The sequence below is a fragment of the Hevea brasiliensis genome, chromosome 4 (assembly GCF_030052815.1).
Source record: "Hevea brasiliensis isolate MT/VB/25A 57/8 chromosome 4, ASM3005281v1, whole genome shotgun sequence".
NCBI classification, from domain to species: domain Eukaryota; kingdom Viridiplantae; phylum Streptophyta; class Magnoliopsida; order Malpighiales; family Euphorbiaceae; genus Hevea; species Hevea brasiliensis.
This window is the reverse complement of record NC_079496.1, coordinates 41,444,647-41,463,373: the sequence shown is the minus strand read 5'-3', so window position 1 is coordinate 41,463,373 and position 18,727 is coordinate 41,444,647.

The following is an 18,727-nucleotide window of genomic DNA, read 5'->3' as shown; positions in this document are numbered from 1 at the left end:
CGTAGGGATGTCCTTCAATGCCGACTCCCACTTGGGTGTCTACCACATGTGCCAAATATGCTTCACACCCTTTCTCGATCATTTTTCCGCTAGTGCATTAAATGATGTTGGATGGCAATAGCTGCCTCTCCCTTGTATCACCACATTATCAGATCGAGGAGACCAAAGGTGACTCTTTCACCTACAATCAATCATGGCATGATGCCTATCTAACCAATCCATGCCCAAGATGATATCATAATCTCTCAAGGGCATTTCAATGAGATCGACAGAAAGTGTGTCCTTGGATCACCAAAGGACAATCTCTATACACTCTATTAACCCGACCTCCTGTCCTAGCGGACTTGTTACTAGCACCTCAAAGTCCATTTTTGTACATGGAACAAAGAATGCAATCAATGATGCTAGCACTCACATAAGAATGGGTAGAACCCGATCAAATAGCACAAATACATTCTCGTTAAAAGTTGAGAAGGTACCACCACAACATCGATGTCTCACCTCTTCCTCTGTCGCATGGCATAGACTCGATCGAGCAATCGCCTTGTTCTCGATCTGCTTTATCGTGCCTTGGCTGCTCACGGGTTACCTCTACCCCCGCCTCTACCTCGCTAGGTGGTTGTGAGCTTCGTGACAGTGGCTCGAATCGACCCTTCCGCAGAGTAGGAGGTGGTCCAACTCTGCGACTCATCGTGCAGTCCTTGGCAAAGTGTCCTGCCTCCACGCTATAACAGCTCCAATAGCCTTGTAACAGATTCCACCATGATTCTTTCCACAAGTTTCACATTGGCGGGAGGGTAGGAACTTCTGTACTCACGACTGATAGGGAGGTCTCTGTCCCGAATGTCTTCCCCTACCGCATTTCTTGCCACCTCCGCCATGTCCCCATAGTTCTTCCTCTTTCCAAGATGACCACCGGAACTCGATCTACCGATTTTCCTCTTTCTCTGCCTTCTCTCGACCTCTTCTTCTCGTGGAGCGTCTCAAACTCAACTCTTTCCAACTCTAGGGCTTGAGAAACAAGTTCAGAGAAGTTAGTGTGTTTGAAGCCGAGCACTTGTACTCTAATACCGGGCTTCAAGCCGCTTTCAAACCTCTTGCATCTCTCCTCTGGTAGAGAGTAGACTCACCGCATAATGGCTAAGGCGGAAAATTCTCTTTCATACTCACCACCGACCGCCTCTCTGCTTTCAAACTTAAGAATTCTTGCGCTTCTGGTCTACATAGGCATCGTGATGTATTTGCCTCAATTCCCGAGGAAGTCATTCCAGTCAAGATTGCAGTTCTACCAGATCGTGGGGAATGGTTTTCCACCACCATAAGCATCCCCTTGTAGTAAGGATACCGAGTATTCAAGTCCGAGCTCCTCTGTACAATGAAGTTTCTTGAACACCCTATCCATCCTCTCTAACCACTGCTCACCTTCTAGAGGATCTATCGTCCCTTGAACTCAGAGCCCCATACTTCATCAATTTATCATACTGCTCGTAGGAGATCGTGGTTGTACCACGTGTCCGAATTGGGACTTGAGTAGGCGCATTACCACCATTTGTTGGAATATTGCAGCCATCTCACGAGCGAATCGAGCAGAAATCGCAGATCGCAGGGCCTTGTCACAACCACCGACATTTTGTACACTGGGCATCCCTTGCACTCGACCTCAATAGACTGATCGATCAACGATCACCCTTCCATATTCAATGCGAGGATCTTAGCTTTCTGAACAATAACACAAGAATATTCACTCGTTAGTGCATATTTATACCGTAATGTACTGTATGTATCAAACAATGATATTGACCGGTTGTACTATGCGTAAAGAACATTCAAATAACAGAAAACAGAATTTAAAACTTTGCTCGATACCACTAAAACATGTCACACCCTACCCTCCTGTAAGGCATAACATGATCCCGTAGTATACCTAATGAATTACCAACTCCGCTTCATCGATAACCCATTAAATACACTACAAGGGATTTTAAAACTTTTCTTACTTCTTTTTACAGTGGTGAGCACTATTTACAGTGTTAAAGACTTGGTGAATCAAGTGAAATAACTAACTCATTTGGTTTATTTGGAATTTCAGAAAATTTTGGCAAAGAGCCATCTGTATAGTGGACAAAACAGTTCATCAGAAAACCTGTAAAAAAGCACTTCAATAATTTATTCCAAATCTCAACTCCAAAACATTTCTCAACACAACAATTTATCAACACAATTCCATAGAAATTTTTCAAACTCAGAGATAAGGAAATATAATACAAGTTTTACAATCCAAAACACTCATAATTAAATTACAACATCAAGGTACAATTTAATTTACAATCGCTCAAAACCAAAACAATATGTACATACAAAGGTCATACATTACAAGACAAAAGCAAAAGCGGTATACTCAATATACCGTAATCCTCGCCGGATGTATATGCACTTAGTCCGCTGCCCTGCTTGCCTCTCTACCGCGACAAAGAATAAAGCTATCACGAGACAATGTCTCTGTGGTGCACTAAATTAACCAAATCCAATTTAAATCACAATTCATAAGTCATGTAAATAGTGGATACTTAAAATCATAATTAAATTCAAGACAATAATTGTCAACAAGAATTTATTCTCCTTTTCTGAATATCACAATAATTTTCCATAAGTCGATCAGTTTGAATTCAAAAGACAAGATATGTCAATGAGAGTTTAAATCCATTTCACAATCTCACAATACACATCAATAAATCACACACAGCTTAATCATGATCCATAATTCAATTCATCCCAAAAGCCGATGGCTAATGAGGTATTCAATTCATCCCAAAAGTCGATGACTAATGAGGAATAACATGGCTAGCTAGCAAAAATAGGAGTACTCATTCTATTCGTCCTCAACAGCACACACCTCAACACTTCACCAGAGAGGGAATTCAATTCATCCCACTAGACAAGCTAGAGAGGAATACAATCAATATACATGATAGCCGTGGTTTCAAACCATTTCTAATGCTTTTAATCAATAAGTATCCATCAATGTCATTCAAACCATTTTTCACAGCTTTCAAACTATTCACAATATTTTCCAATCAATAAATATTCCTCAAACACATTTCCACAATTTAAAATAATGATATACAAATAATCAATATTTATTTCCAATGAAAATAATTCAAAAGAAACAGTTGTTGTGCACAAACCTCTGATATTTGTCTCCGGTCTTGACTCAAGATTTCTTTCCCTTTTCTGAGTCCTTGTTAATCGAGAAACACAATTTGAAGTGTTTCAAGACTAAATTAAATTGTCTCTATTGATGGGGTCCGTAAATAATGCAATCAACTCAATTATTCGCTTAATCACCTAATATACCGACCTCGCTATGCGTTTTAGGTAAATTAGGTTTTAGTGTCGTTAAAATGTCACATTCGATAAGGTTTTAGGTTTGGTATGTTTTACCAAAGTCATTTCTCGCTTAGTGCATTTTAATGCAAATTGTCGATTCGAACACTGGTTTGACCTAACCGGACGATCTAGTTCCTCGGTTTTCGGGTCTCGGTCGAAACTACAAACTTGTAGATCTAGGTCTTATTGCACGCGTGCAAAATTTCAGGTCAATCCGAGTTAAGTAGACCAAGTTATGGTCATTACACTATTGCTGGTCAAATGGTACCATTTTAGGTCAATTTTAGGTCAAAGTGGTCAATTTTGGTTCGGCCAGTTTTGGACCCGAACTTGTGCAAGTTGTTTGACTTGCTTATGGTCATTTCTGGGCTTTGGTGTCTTCATAAGACTTGTAGGTATGGGTCTTAACTATTCTTGGTCAAAATTTCAGGTCAATTGGACCTGGTTTGAGTGAGTTATGGCCTAAACACTCACTGCTGCCCAATTGGTCATTTTTCAGGTCCTAATTGCATCTAATCCGAATTGGTCAAATTTTTAGGTCACCTTGCAAGCAGAATTTTGGCATGGTTTCTCAATGAAAGTTGGCACATTTTGTGCCTAGTTTCACCTCAAATTGGTCTCATACTAATTAAGGTTACACATTCAAGGTTATAGGCCAAAATATACACTGCCCTCACTATGCATTACACACCTCAACTTCAAACACATTATTTACCTTGCAAGGTTTACTTCCATACCCTACCAAACTGTTTTGGCACATTACCAACAACATTTACTACATTACATTAGCATTATTTTGGGCAGATTCCAATCACCATCAACACACCAATTATCATTCACAATCACAATTCTAAGTACCATTACAATTACACCTAAACACTACAAACATTACATACACTTTACAACTTTAATTTACATACTTAACATCAATCCTTCTAGGTCAATATGCTGCCCACACTTCCTTCAATATACACCCTTTCTCAAGTGTCCACAAGCTGCCACAAATCACTCATCAACATCACATTGCCGTACCATAAGTTAATTTCCATCAAAGTGCATAATTCACCATATATACATGCATTAAATCACTAAGTTACTAAATCACCATGAACAACATTATTTCTCAACAATTATATGCACAATTTCCTCATCAAAAACGTGACCATGGCTGTCCAAAATGACAACAACAATAACCCATCAAACTCAAAATTTTCCTTCACCAAACTAATACCCATAACATGCACATAAACTTTAACAAAGAAATTCTCAAAATTATGAACTTACCTTATGCTTGGAGCTTGTTAAACCTTGCTTAAACTTCCCAAAATTGGTATCAATATCTTCCTTGTGATGTGTAGACAAAGTTTAATGAAGGACACTAAGAGAATGGAGTTGAAAATGGGGAGGTTAAGTGAGCTCATGCAAAACGTCCATGGAGTTTCCTCTCCCTTCACTCACGGCAATGTTGAAATCTAAAATGAGGAAGATGAAGTTCAGCTGCATTTTAAGTGTACACTTGTCCCACTAAGTATTTAATTAATCCCCTTAGTGGTCCACTTAAAATTAAATCATTTTATAAGTTAAACTTTCACTTATTCCACATTTAACCCATGATTTTAGCTATTTTCTTTAGGTACCACCAAATTAATTTTTCATTTTATTTTCTAAGTGTAATACTATTTATTTTTAATGGACATTTAGGTCAAAAGACAATTCGGGATGTCAAATGACCATAATGCCCCTGCTCGTGGCTTTCCCGATTTTTCGGTAACACCGTATTTTGTCTGTTTTTCGATTTCTCACTTTTCTTTGTACTAATTATTTAATTTTTCTTTGATCTTTCTAATGATATTTATTCTTCAATAAGGGTCTATTTAAGTCCTAAAAATGTTTCCCAGGGTTCCATGATCCGTGGTTAGTCAACGGTCCACGTGACTTCCGTATGATCACCCATCGCTAGGTTTCATTTCGTTTAACTTGATCACATTTCTTTGCTATGATTTTACTTTGTTTTTCTTGTGTTTTCTTTTCTTGTATTTCTTTATTTTATGTCTCCTCACTCATATCGAAGCAGTTCTAGGCATCCTAGTGTCCAGGACAACACAGTCACCGAGCAGTGAACGCACTCTTGAACTTTGGGGTGTTACACACCAAAAGTCACACTTGGACAACTTAGCATACTGACTTCTTTTTCGCGAGGTTTGCGAACAATCCTCAAATGTTCATCATGTTCTTCCCTAGTCTTGGAGTACACCGAATGTCATCAATAAAAACCACTACGAACCGATCTAGGTATGGATGGAAGATACGGTTCATAAGGTCCATGAACGCCTGGTGCATTTGTTAGGCCAAAGGGCATCACCGAGAAACTCATAATGCCCATACCGGGTCCGAATGCGATCTTGGGCACATCTACATCTTTCACCCTCGGTGATGATACCGATGCGAGATCAATCTTAGAAAATACACTGCTCCCTTGGTGATCAAAGCAGATCATCAATTCTAGGCAACGGATACTTGTTCTTCACGATCACTTTATTCAAGCTGCCAGTAATCAATGCATAGCCTCAAAGTCCCATCCTTCTTTTTCACAAACAACCTTTGGAGCTCCCCATGGTGACACCTTGGGCGTATGAACCCCTTATCCGGCAACTCTTGCAGCGAAGTTTTCAACTCCCTCAATTCGATGGGTGCCATCCTATAAGGAGCAATGGAAATGGGTGTTGTACCGTGATGTCTCAATAGCAAATTCGACTTCCCTTTACGGTGGCAAACCGTGCAACTCTTCAGAAATACTTAGGAAGTCTCTCACTGTGGGTATGTCACTCAAGTTTGGCTTAGCACGCCTAGTATCCACCACATGTGCTAGGTAGGCTTCATAGCCTTTTCTCATCATTCTTCTTGCAATGATGGTTGAGATGACATTGGGCAGAAATCTGTCCTTTCCCTACAATCGTGATCTCATTACCCTCGGGGTTTTCAAAGTAATTCTCTTCAATTTGCAATCAACTATTGCCTGATGACGTGATAACCAGTCCATTCCCAAAATCACGTCAAACTCATGGAAGGGTAACTCAATCAAGTCTGCCAAGAATTCATACCCCTGACTCCTTAAAGGGCAACCCTTGTATACCTGGTTCACTACCACCTTTGTGACCCAATGGATTAGTGACCGAGAATGTCTTGGTCACTTTCCCTACCCGATATCCCCCTTTCTACGGGTAGATTGATGCAAATGTAGGAATGAGTGGATCTGGATCCACCAATGCATGCAGTGTAGTGTAGAGGAGAACGTACCCACGATGACGTCAGGGCATCTTGCTCCTCCCGAGCTCTCGGGGCATAATTTACGGCAGGTGGCACATTATCCGCCTCTCTGCTGGCTCAGATGTAGGCCTCTGTGATGGTCCCACTGCGTCAGATCTGCCAGATTTTCTACCTCTCTGTGGTGCAGGAGCAGGTCTTTCTGCTTGTGTTGGAGCAGCTGTAGTAGTTCTGCGTGGACAGTTCCTTAACTGATGCTCTGTTGACCCACACCTCAAGCAGGCACCAGTCACTCTCCAACACTCCCCCTTATGCCATTTCTGACAGTGTGGACACGCAGAAAATGCTGGGGCTGGTCCCCTGAACCCCATCCCTGGAGAGGCGCCTTTGGTGGTGTGGGTGACCTCTCCTAGGGGTGAAGCGTAACTGGGCCTGAGGCCCGACCACGGCCTGTGGCTGAGCTGAACTTTGTACAGGAGGACCCTTAAACTTCTTCCCAAATCCAGGGGTGGAACTAGACTGACCTGGTCCCCTCTTCTGCTGTCTCTCCCTTCTGGTCTGCTCATTGATTCTCACTTTTTCAACCCTTATTGCAGCTTCCACTAGCTTGCTAAATTCTGTGATTCCCAAGGCAGTGAGCTGTATCTTGATATTGTCATTCAGTCCCTCTTCAAATCTCTTGCACCTTTCAGCTTCGTTAGGGACTATTTCCCTTCCATAGCGGCTTAACCGAACAAACTCCTTCTCATACTCGGCCACTGACAACTGTCTCTGCCTCAGGTTAATGAATTCCCTTCTTCTCTCTTCGGTATACTGATACCCACATATTTCTTCTTAAACTCGGAGAGGAAGAAGTCCCAAATTCTGACTTGGGCTGCACTTCACTGAACCGATGTCCCACCATCCGTAGGCATCGTCTTGTAACAAGGATATAGCGACTTCTAAGTTACGCTGCTGGGTGCGATGGAGTTGTTTTAAGACTCTGCCCGTTCTGTTCAGCAATTCTGTTTTGCCAGAGTCATCTTCTCTCTTGCCATAGAAGTCCACAGCTCCAAACTTCCTTAACCTTTCCAGGTGTGATTTCTGCTGTGGAGCTGGTGGTGGTGGTGGTGGTGGTGCTGGCATTACCCCGGCCATTTGTCTGAAAAAGTCGGCCATTTGTTGGAACATGGCCTGTGGAGGCTGAGCAGGCTCTGCTTGAGCTGGTGGAGCAGATTCTCTCATGCCCCCAGTCTCAGCTGCTGCAGGTGGAGCATGACTCTCCACTTCCTCCTCAACGGCTCTCTGAGATGAAGGATCCATATCCTATTCAAAATAAGAAAGATAAGCAGATCTGCGTTAGTGTCACCTCGACTCTTACAAATGCAATGCATGGTATAGACTCAATCTAGGACCAGAAACGCCTAAACCGTGCTCTGATACCACTAAATGTGACACCCCTTACCGTATACGATATACAGAGTAAGTAATGCCACAGTGTGTACCGCACACTCTAATATTCCTCAATTAATTTAGACAATGCTTTTACATATAATTTATGAAATACAATTTATTTAAACTATTTATCAAAAGTATCATTCATTTAAGGTTCCGAAAATTTTAAAGAAAATCCGGCGGAGTACCGGCTAAAAATGGAGAAAACCGTTCTTCGGAACCTGTTAAAAACACTTCCAATATACAATTTCATTCATTCTCAACTCCAATATCATCACAAAACTCAATATCAAGATATCAACAATTTTTCAATTTCAGGTCTTAACAACTTTTTCATTGCTCAAAACATCCCTTTCTCAGGGTTCTCATATATAAACAACCATTAAATACTCAAATTAATACCATACATGACCATAAATCTTTATTATTTACAATAAGCTCAAAATACATTACATAAATCCCAAATACATATGAGAAATAAAAATTTAATTACAAAATGACAAAATGACATCTAGTGTCCTACCAATGCACTGCAGGTGACGAGGTGACACGGACATCGAGCGAAGCTGCGGATGGACTCACCCGTACCGTGGTCTACTTGGCTCGCGATCGGGATCTCCAGTACCTACGCGTGGCAAAAGCAACGCGCTAAGCAATAATGCTTAGTGGTGCAATAATATAATAAAAGAAAATAGCAAGAAAATAAATGTGTATAGAATGTGTATGCTTTCTTTGTTTGGTATTGATATATTCATTGTTCAATTAACGTTGTTCACTTTTATTCATTTGGTTGCCCCAAGTAACCTACACTAGATGACTGGACTGGATAACGGGTAAACTGGCACTGGGTACCCAGTACCTCGGGCCGTCACACCATCGGTCACATATGTATCTCGGTGTGCAGCGAGCTAACAAGTCAGAATAATATCGAGCACAAGGCCAAGTCTCAATACAAAGTCAGAATGGCTAAAAGCCATGAAATCACAGAATGGCATTTTTGCCATGTGCAGTACTGCTAACTGAACCCTATTGGCATGCCAAACTATCCAAACCAATCTTGTTAGGTATACTAGGGCATTTGAAACTCTTAAATTTGTCAATTTGTGAATTTCAACTTTTTTGGTGTCACTATTCATCATTGGTCAACAAAAATGTTGACTTTTGGAATAAAAATGTGTACATCAACTTTGGCACTCCCAACATACCACATTTGGTGTTTAAAACTTGTTGGCATTAAGTGTTTTTGCCATTCCAAAGTGTATCTCAACACAAACAGATTTTTCAGTTTTGGTGAGTCAACTTCACTGTTCCATTGGATACTGTTACTGTTGGAATTTGAGGAAATATAAAACATGAAAGTTGTTCCTTATTTTGTCTAGTTGAATTTCCTTTTTTGAATCACTCCATTTGGAGTTTTGTAGCTCCACATATGGCTCAAAAACCCAAGCTGTCCGGATATACATTCTGCAGAATTTTACCATATCTACAGTGCATGAATAGTAACTTGAGTCACTTGGTTGAATGGGTTCTGGCCATAATTTGGGTAGGTTCCTTCATGAAAGTTGTTTGTCTATGTCTTAACTTGTTGCTGTAAAAATTTCAGGCCAATTGACCAAATCTACAGTGAGTTATGGCCAAATGAACACTGTTCATTTGGCAAATTCTGCAGAATTCAGTGCAGGGCATCCGGATTGTGGCTGAGTTTTGATCCTTTTTCTTTGGTCTTTTGGGCATGGTTTCTTCAGCAAAAATGTGCCATTATAAGCCTAGTTTCATGTCCAATTGGCCAAACTTCAATTGGACTACCACTGCCCAAGTTATGGCAGTGCAAAGGGACTAAAATTTCAGTCCCTATGCTGCTGTCCATAGGGCAGCCTGCAACCTCACCTTGCCATAGTGTTTTTCAGTCCCATTTATGGTCAACACATCTAAAATGGTCACTAATTGACCATTACAATGTGCCCTAACAATTTCCTAAGCCAAGTCACACTTTCACCTTTCCAAACCCTAATTTCCATATGAATTTTTACAACATGCTTTAATTAACTATCTCATTCCATAATCACATGCATACATGGTTTAATCTTGATCTCTAGTCCACTTTAAGTCCATCAAAACACTCATTCCTTTTTATTCAATGGGGATGCCGAAACCTAGGGCATGGATAGACATAGATTTCATTCATTTTAGTCACAAATTCCTACTTATTCCAAGTCTCTAACATAGAATTTAAAAAGCTTTAGATGTATATATGCACTAACCTTGTTTGGGCAGAATTTTCCCAAGCAATTCCTTCACTTTCTTGGCTTTTCTTGGCTGCCAAAGGCTTTAGCAAGGTGCTAGGGCAAGTTTTAGTGAAGCTAGGTTAGGATTTTATGGTGAGACAAGGTAGGAAATCAAGCTTGCTTGGTTAAGCTCCAATGGAGGGTGGAAGGGAAGGGTTCACGTTTTGGTGGAGAAGAAGGAGAAGAAGAGCAGCTGGTTTTTAATTCCTTTAGCCCATTTTTAGTCTCTTTTATTGGTTAACTAATTGGTTATTTTATTGTGATTGGAGGAAATTTTTAAATGACATCATAATTTGTCATAATTTGCTTTTTATTTCATTTTTCTTTTCTTTTCTTTTCTACCACATTTCAATTTAATTTTTAGCAATATTTATTCATATTTTGAGTCATAATAATTATTTACTTAACTGGACAAGTCGGCCAAAATTCACCTCTGAAGGCGAAATGACCAAAATGCCCTCCGTTTGGCTTAACGGGTCAAAATTGGCTGTACCGATTGAAAAATTTTTCTAGGTATTTTCTTGGCATTCTAATGCCATGGGAACCTCAATTACCCTTCTCTGGAGTCCCAAAAATTATTTTATAATTTTTCCCCCGGGTTTAGGGCTCCTCGTTGCGAGAACCGCAACTTCCCTCCGGTTACCCATCGCTAAGGCACCGGCTCGTTTAACTTGATTGTATTTTGTTTCTAAAATTTTTACTAAATTTTTCTTGTTAATATTTGAGTTAATTATGGTTCCTGACTTTAGTTTGAATATTTTTCCGGACATTCTAGCTGTCCGGACCGACACCGGTCATCGGAACAGTAGGATGTACGGAGTGGTTATCGGGAGGGTGTTACATCACCTCCTCAGCAATGCATGTAGATAGGGCTCACATTAAGCATATCATGTATTTTGTGTATGTTAATTATTTCTTATATTGTAATATAAATTAGCAAATTGTAATTAATTTGTATATCATGTAAATTATGAAATTTTGTAATTATTTTGTAAATTATGTAAATTAAGGAAATTTGAAAATTTTGCTTATGTAAATTGAGAATGTTTACATATGAATTGAGTACGAATGGAAATGTATGGAAATGATTATGAAATTGAGTTATATGAATGAGATGTGAATTATGAGATGAAGGATTGAGAAATGAAATTGAAAAATGTTGAGATTTGATATTGGAGTTTGAGAGTGATGAGATATAAATATTGGAAGTGTTTTTCACAGGTTCCGAAGAACTGTTTTCTCCATTTTTAGCCGGTACTCCGCCGGATTTTCTTTAAAATTTTCGGAACCTCAAATAAATAATAATTTTGATAAATGGCTTAAATAAATTATATTCCATAAACTATATTCAAAACTATGACAAAAAAATTAATTAAGGAAAAAATAGAGTGTGTCGATACACCGTGTGACATATCTTACCCGGATATACTGTAGACGGGTAAGGGGTGTCACATGTGATGTGATTTCTCTTTAGCCTCAGCTATTGAGATTCTATTTGTTTCAAATGGCATGATCTAACTGTGGGTTTTATGAAATATGATTTGATACTTCAAAATGAAATTGTTTGGGATTAAAATCTCATAATGCATGATTTGTATTTAATACTCATGTTCAGTCAAATTTTAAAATAAATGTGATTTAAGTTCTGCATAAAGATTATTTTAGTATGTTGTGCACCACTGAGTCCTAGTACTCAACGATAGCTTCTATTGCTATCGCAGATATAGAGACTAGAGGAGCAGCAGACTGAGATGCTGAGGTGTGAGGAGCTATCAGCTTGAAGTCATCGAGTATAATTTATACCCTAATTGTAAATATTTCTTTTGATGTATGTATTGCATATAAATGTATGGACATGTAAATGGGTCTTGAGCAGCTTGTACAAAATTTGTGTGAAGTTTGTAATAAAGTTTAGTTTGTATTTCTCTTGATGTAAATTTTGTAAGGATGTATATAAATTGTTTTGTCTCTAATGAAATATAAGTGGAACTATTTTATTTAATTTGAATGAAATGTATTGCTAGTATTTTGAGGATTATTGAATTTTGAACTTGAGAAATTGATTGAAATGATTTTGGAGTTGTTGAAATGGATTGAGTTTGATTGTGAAATTGAAGTAGTTGTTGAGAAAACATTTTTAGAAGTGCTTTTTATAGGTATTTGAAGAACTGGTTTCTCAAAATACAGACAGAACTCTGTCAAAATTTTTATAAAATTTGCGAAAAAATAAAATGGACCAAAAATATTAACTAGATTTACTTTTAATCATATGTTTTAAATACTTATTAGAAAATACTCACCACTTGTCAAAAGTAAGAAAATTGTTTAAAATCCCTTGTAGGGTACTTAGTGAGTTATCGGTAGGTGAAGTTTGGTAGTTCATTAGGTATTCTACGGGATCATGTTATGCCTTACAGAGGGGTAAGGTGTGACAGTTCTGCTGCCATTCCCTTACATGGGAATAAATTTTGATTTGTTAGTGATTAGCCTTTTAGGATAAGAATAATCATACTAAGTGTGAGTGGAACCAGTTTTGGAAGAATTTATTAGTGAAAGATATTTTTCTAGAATATAATAAATTCTAGAATTAATTAGTGTGCTTATCAAGTGCTAGGCTAGAGGACCTAAAGATGAGTGCTGGCAATATAGTTGCCCTAAATGAAAGCAGAGTATTACTGCTAAGAAATGTCAGTGAATATCATAATCAGAATGCATTTAAGGTATCTATAATGGCCCGGTCCACTAGTGATATTGTCCGCTCTAGGCTGAAGCCCTCACGATTTTAAAACGCGTCGCTAGGGGTTACGAACCGCCAACTTATAAACCCAGCATCTCTCCCGTGTTTTGCCGATGTGAGATTTGCCTAGGGTGTTACAATCTACCCCCCTTATGGGACTCAGCGTCCTCGCTGAGGTTTGCCCCACAATCGCTCAAGGTTGCACGCGGAGCGGCTCCGATACCACAAATGTAATGGCCCGGTCCACTAGTGATATTGTCTGCTCTGGGCTGAAGCCCTCACGGTTTTAAAACGCATCACTAGGGGGAAAGTTTGATCTATTGGGATGTATCGTCGTAACTATGCAATTTTCTTGATGTCTGTGCTGTAAGCTGCATATTACAGTATTAACTTGGGATTATTGTGTAGAGCTACATACTATTCGATAATGCACCAAAATAAGAATAGTTGTAAACGGCTTCTGTTTTGGTATAGTTATGCCAGGATAGAGTTTTATTACTAGAAATGATTTTGAAAATCCTAATTCAAAATTTAAAATTCTAAAATTAAAATATCGAGGATTACAGTTATAAGGTAATTAGAGTCAATGACTCAATTACCTAGTATGAGCTACAATACATTAGGAATTGTTATAAAGTTATAAATTTTAGTACAGTAATAAATTAAAAGTAACACTTATAGAGTGAAGTCATTTAATCTTTGATATGAAGTCTTATGATTGTTTTGGGCATTACAAAAGACCTTTGCCTAAAAGTTTAGTGAAAAACAATATCTTATTTGTGTAACAGCAAAGCACAAGATACTATTTTGTTTCTCGGAAGAAGATAGGATACTATGGATGATGTTCCCAATTTTTAAAATGACGCTTTAAGGGATTTACACTATGAAATGAGAGTAGATAACTTTATATAGTTGTGGTAAGATAGTAAGTATAGTATTCTACCGTAGTCAGTTATACTACAAGAATTATAGTAATATTGAAGTGTAGAGGATTTATTAGAAAAGATAAAAAGGTTAAATGAAGAACAAATTGAGAAACTCATATAAGAATGGGAAAAACAAAGTTGAGAATTAAAGGAAGCAAGCGCAGCTTTAGCAAGAGTAAAAGAATTAACAGACAAGTTAGGATAAGAATGTAGGAAGGAGACCCTACATGGAAGAATATTTATTACGATATAAAAATTCAGATGTGTAGAACTCATATCAAATTAAATTAAAACAGTGTTAGGAGCTCCACGATCTCAAAATTTTGGTGGAATGGCCTGGAGCGTTGGAAGAACTCCAGGGTTAAGCATGCTCGCTTAAGAGGAATCCTAAGATGGATAGCCTCTTGAGAAGTTCTCCATTCCACCTTTGGGACAAAACCGTGAGGCCCAGGATGGAGTGAACTAATGAGTAATAAGTTAAATGAAAGTGAAAATAGACGGTGGTAAAATGTTACCTAGATTTAAATTATAAGTAGAGATAATGAAATAACGGTTGTAGAAATTGCAACCAAGGGTTAGATAAGTATTTCTAATATGACCAATATGGTTGTTATATAAGGAGACATGAATGAAGATGAGCGATAGAATCACAGTAAGAAAAGATTTAGATTATTCAAAATAAATTGAAGGTTGCATCAAATTTTCAGAAGCCTTATACAGACTTAAAGGAAATGGATTTGAATATAATGTGGGTGATAAGAAGATCATGAGATTTAACAAGAAAAAAAATCAGGTTCTCACTTCATAGGATCATATGAGGTTCTAAAAAAAGTGAATCCATTAGTACATAGAATTGATTTACCTCTAAACTTGGAATAAGTCCAGGGTTGACTTATAACAAGAAACCTATAAAAATCCTGATATATGAGGTGAGGTAGTTGAAGAATAAGCAAATACATATGCTTAAAGTGCTTTGGAACTATTATTCGGGCCAAGAGAATATATGGAAATTTGAGAAAAACATGAAGAAACAACAACCACAGCTGTTTAAAGACTAACATTTGGTAAATTTCGAGGACGAAATTTCATTTTAAGGAGGGGAGAATTGTAAGGCCCTCAAAGTAGGCAGTTCCATACAGTCTACTGTTTCGGTGACTAGTGTTAGTCTGGACAGTCAGGATGTTCAGAATCATATTTAAGTTATCTAAAAAATCCATGAATAAAAATTAATAGCAATTATATGAAGATGAAATGGAAATAAGGAAAATAAAGCATGATGGGTTAAATGAGCCAAGGCCACAGCGATGGGTGACCGAACTGGGAAGTGACTATGAGCTCAATTGTTACCCTGATTTCATGTGGGACCCTATGCCACCTTGAGCCTAGGGATAATTGCGAAGCTAGTGGTAATGTGAAAACCATAGAAAAGAATTGAGAACAGGCTCAAATAATTGAATCAGAGTTTAGGAAGCAACCTTGTGCTGTTGGAAAAACGGATCAGACCGGTAAGGGGGAAATTGGTCAATTCACCCTTAGAGGTGACTCTTGGCCTAAATGTCCATTAAAATGTAGAAAATTAAAATTATGAAAAATAAATTAAAAGTGAAGAGGTGTATGGAAGGAAAGGAAAAAGAAAAGAAAAGAAATTTAAATTAAAAGAATTATGACATCATGCATATGTAAGCATTGCACAATAAAACTTATAATTTAAATTTTTGAAAAGTGAGGATAATTACTTACAAAAGTGACCAATTAAAAGAAAAAAAAAATTAAATTCACTTCTTCTTCCTAAAGTTATCATCCACCTCTCTCTCCTCTCTCTCTCTCTCATCTTTCTTCCACCATTGTTAACATTGAAAAGCTTGAAGTTTTTGAGTTTCTCTCCAAAAATCACATAGATACCAAAGTAAAACCTTATTATTTAGCTTTGATAAAAATATTGAGAAGAAGAATTTCAAGGGAGAGTGAAAGATTTGAAGATTGGAAGGGAACTTGAAAGAGGTAAGTGCATTTCAAGCCATTCTACATATTTAATCCTTGAATTTGAGTTCAATTAGGGGAAATTGATATGGGAAATCATGAAAATATGCATGAATCTTGAAGAAGGAGATTCAGCCAGCCAAAGGGGATTAGGGTTTTGATGTGTTTTAAATGAATTGAACATGAATTCTTAGTTAAATGATGTTATATATATGGGGTAGTAAGTTTGCATGGAATTGTATGAGTTTGGAAGATGGGAAAATTTAGGGTTTATGGAATTTAGGGTTTTAGGTGAAATGTTATTAATTGGGGTTATTATGCCTAATTGTGGTCATTTGGTGAATTTTGAGTTAAGAATTAACATGAATTGATGAATGAAATTGGAAGAAGTAATGATGGTAGAGTTGCTGGATTCTGGACTACCAGAGTCTTATTCACTTAGGTGGTTATAAGTTGAAATGTATGACTCCAATTGGTGTGAGGCTAATTGGGGATGAAAACCTAAAGCCACAATTTTCATGCAGAAACCTTGCCCTAAAACTGACCCCAAGTTGGTCTAAAATTAGGTTGAATCCGGATTAGGTACCCTGCCACTGGACAGAATTGATCAAATGAACAATATATGTTCAAATGGTCATAACTTAGTGTAGAAAGGTCCAAATGACCTGATTTTTGAACCATTAGAAAGCTTATACATATTTGAACAACTTTTATGAAGAACACAAACCCATATTCTGACCATAACACATTCAAATTGTTAACCAACTTTGACCTATCAAAGCTGCCAGAACTAAGAATTTGCCCAAAATTCTGGACAATGACCAATTTGGCCAGCCATAGTAAAAATGGCATAACTTGAGCTACAAAACTCTAAATAGAGTGATTTAAAAGGAGAATTAAAGTAGAAACATTAAAAAACAAATTTGAAGGAAGTTTAGCCAGATTTCTACTGTAGATTGGTCCAATAGAATAGTAAACATAGGTGACTAAATCTGAAATTTTGGAAATTCTCTTAGGAAGCCTTGAATTGCAATTGGCAACCAATGCCAACAAACTTGTGACTCAAAATGTGCTATAACCATGAGTTTAGAAATGGTATACCTATTATGTATGAAAAAGTCAATATTTTACATAACTAGTTAAATGAATAGTAATCCTATAACCATAAATACAAGAATTCAACTTATGAGACCTAATAAGTAAATTTAGTATGCAAAAATGAAATTATTGTTGGATTAATTCCTAGAAATAGTTTGAATGAGTATTGAAACACTTTAAAATTATGTGTTTCAGTTGGAAATGAGCCACCCAAAGAAGGAAGAAAAATTGGATTAGATGAAGACAACCAAAGAGGTTTGTGCATAACTATTCTTTAATTTATAAATGTTTTACATATTTTGAATGATTAAATGATTTTATTGCCACATGATTTATGTTTATCAAGTTATGATTTATTTCAACGATTATTGAAAATTATTATAGTACGAATGAATTTGGTTTAGGAAATTGTGATTGAAATGGGGTTTGCATGGAAAAGGGAAATTATAATTTGAATTGTGATTTGCGTGGAAAATATTAATTACTGAGATTGGCATGGAAATTATTTGTATTGTGATTTTATGCTCACAAAAAAAAAGGGCAATGAATTTTATGATGTTATTTTATATCTTACAACTAATGCTTGACATGGTTATTACTCGTCCCTCATTTGTTAAGGAGACACTTGTAACACCCCTCACCCAGCTATAGTGTAGCCGAACAAGGCATGCTACAATCGGTGCCGGAGCACCCTAACTTATCTTACCTTATTTTTCTTAAATAATTTTGAATTCATTTAATTTAATATCAATTATTTTTCAACGGAGAAACCAGCGGAGTTTCCCCTATTTTATTATCGTTGGCGTATTTCAATATTCACCTGTTTGAAATTCAACAATATTTCTAAAATAAAATCTTATCCATACATTTCAATTTCATAATCATTTCCACACTCATATCATCATTTGAAAAATCATTATGTAATTCAAATCTATACTCATTTGTACAAATTCATTCATGCTCCATTCTTATAGCAAAATTCTCAAATTTGCATTAATTTACATCATATGCAATAATTAAATAGATCATTAATTTACATGATATACAAATTAATTACAATTTGCTAGTTTACATTACAATATAAGAAATAAATAACATACACAAAATACATGATATGCTTAATGTGAGCCCTATCTACATACATTGCTGAGGAGGTGACAACCTTTGACACTCTGCAGATCTGAACTCTCAAAATTTCCAGTCAAACGTCCAGTGGGTTCTAGCTTCAGTACCTGCGCGAGGAAACAATTCCATCACGCTAAGCATTGCTGCTTAGTGGTGCAATAATATAACAAGGAAATAATATACAAATAAAGATAGAAATAAAACATCATTCAAATAATTAAGATCTATTTATACTTCACATGCGGTTTCTAAAATTTAATATGTTTTATCCTAATTTAGTCTTCTTTGGAAGCGTTTATTTCGCCAATGTACAGTAATAATGTACAAGAAAAAAAATGATCTGAAAATAATAAATTTATACTTATATTATTATATAAGTCTCATTTGCAATATTTATTTATTTTATAATTTTCTTTGCTAATCTTTTAGTATTTTCCCAATACTTGCTAGGTTGTCTCAGATTATCTCATAATAAGTAAATTTTAATATCT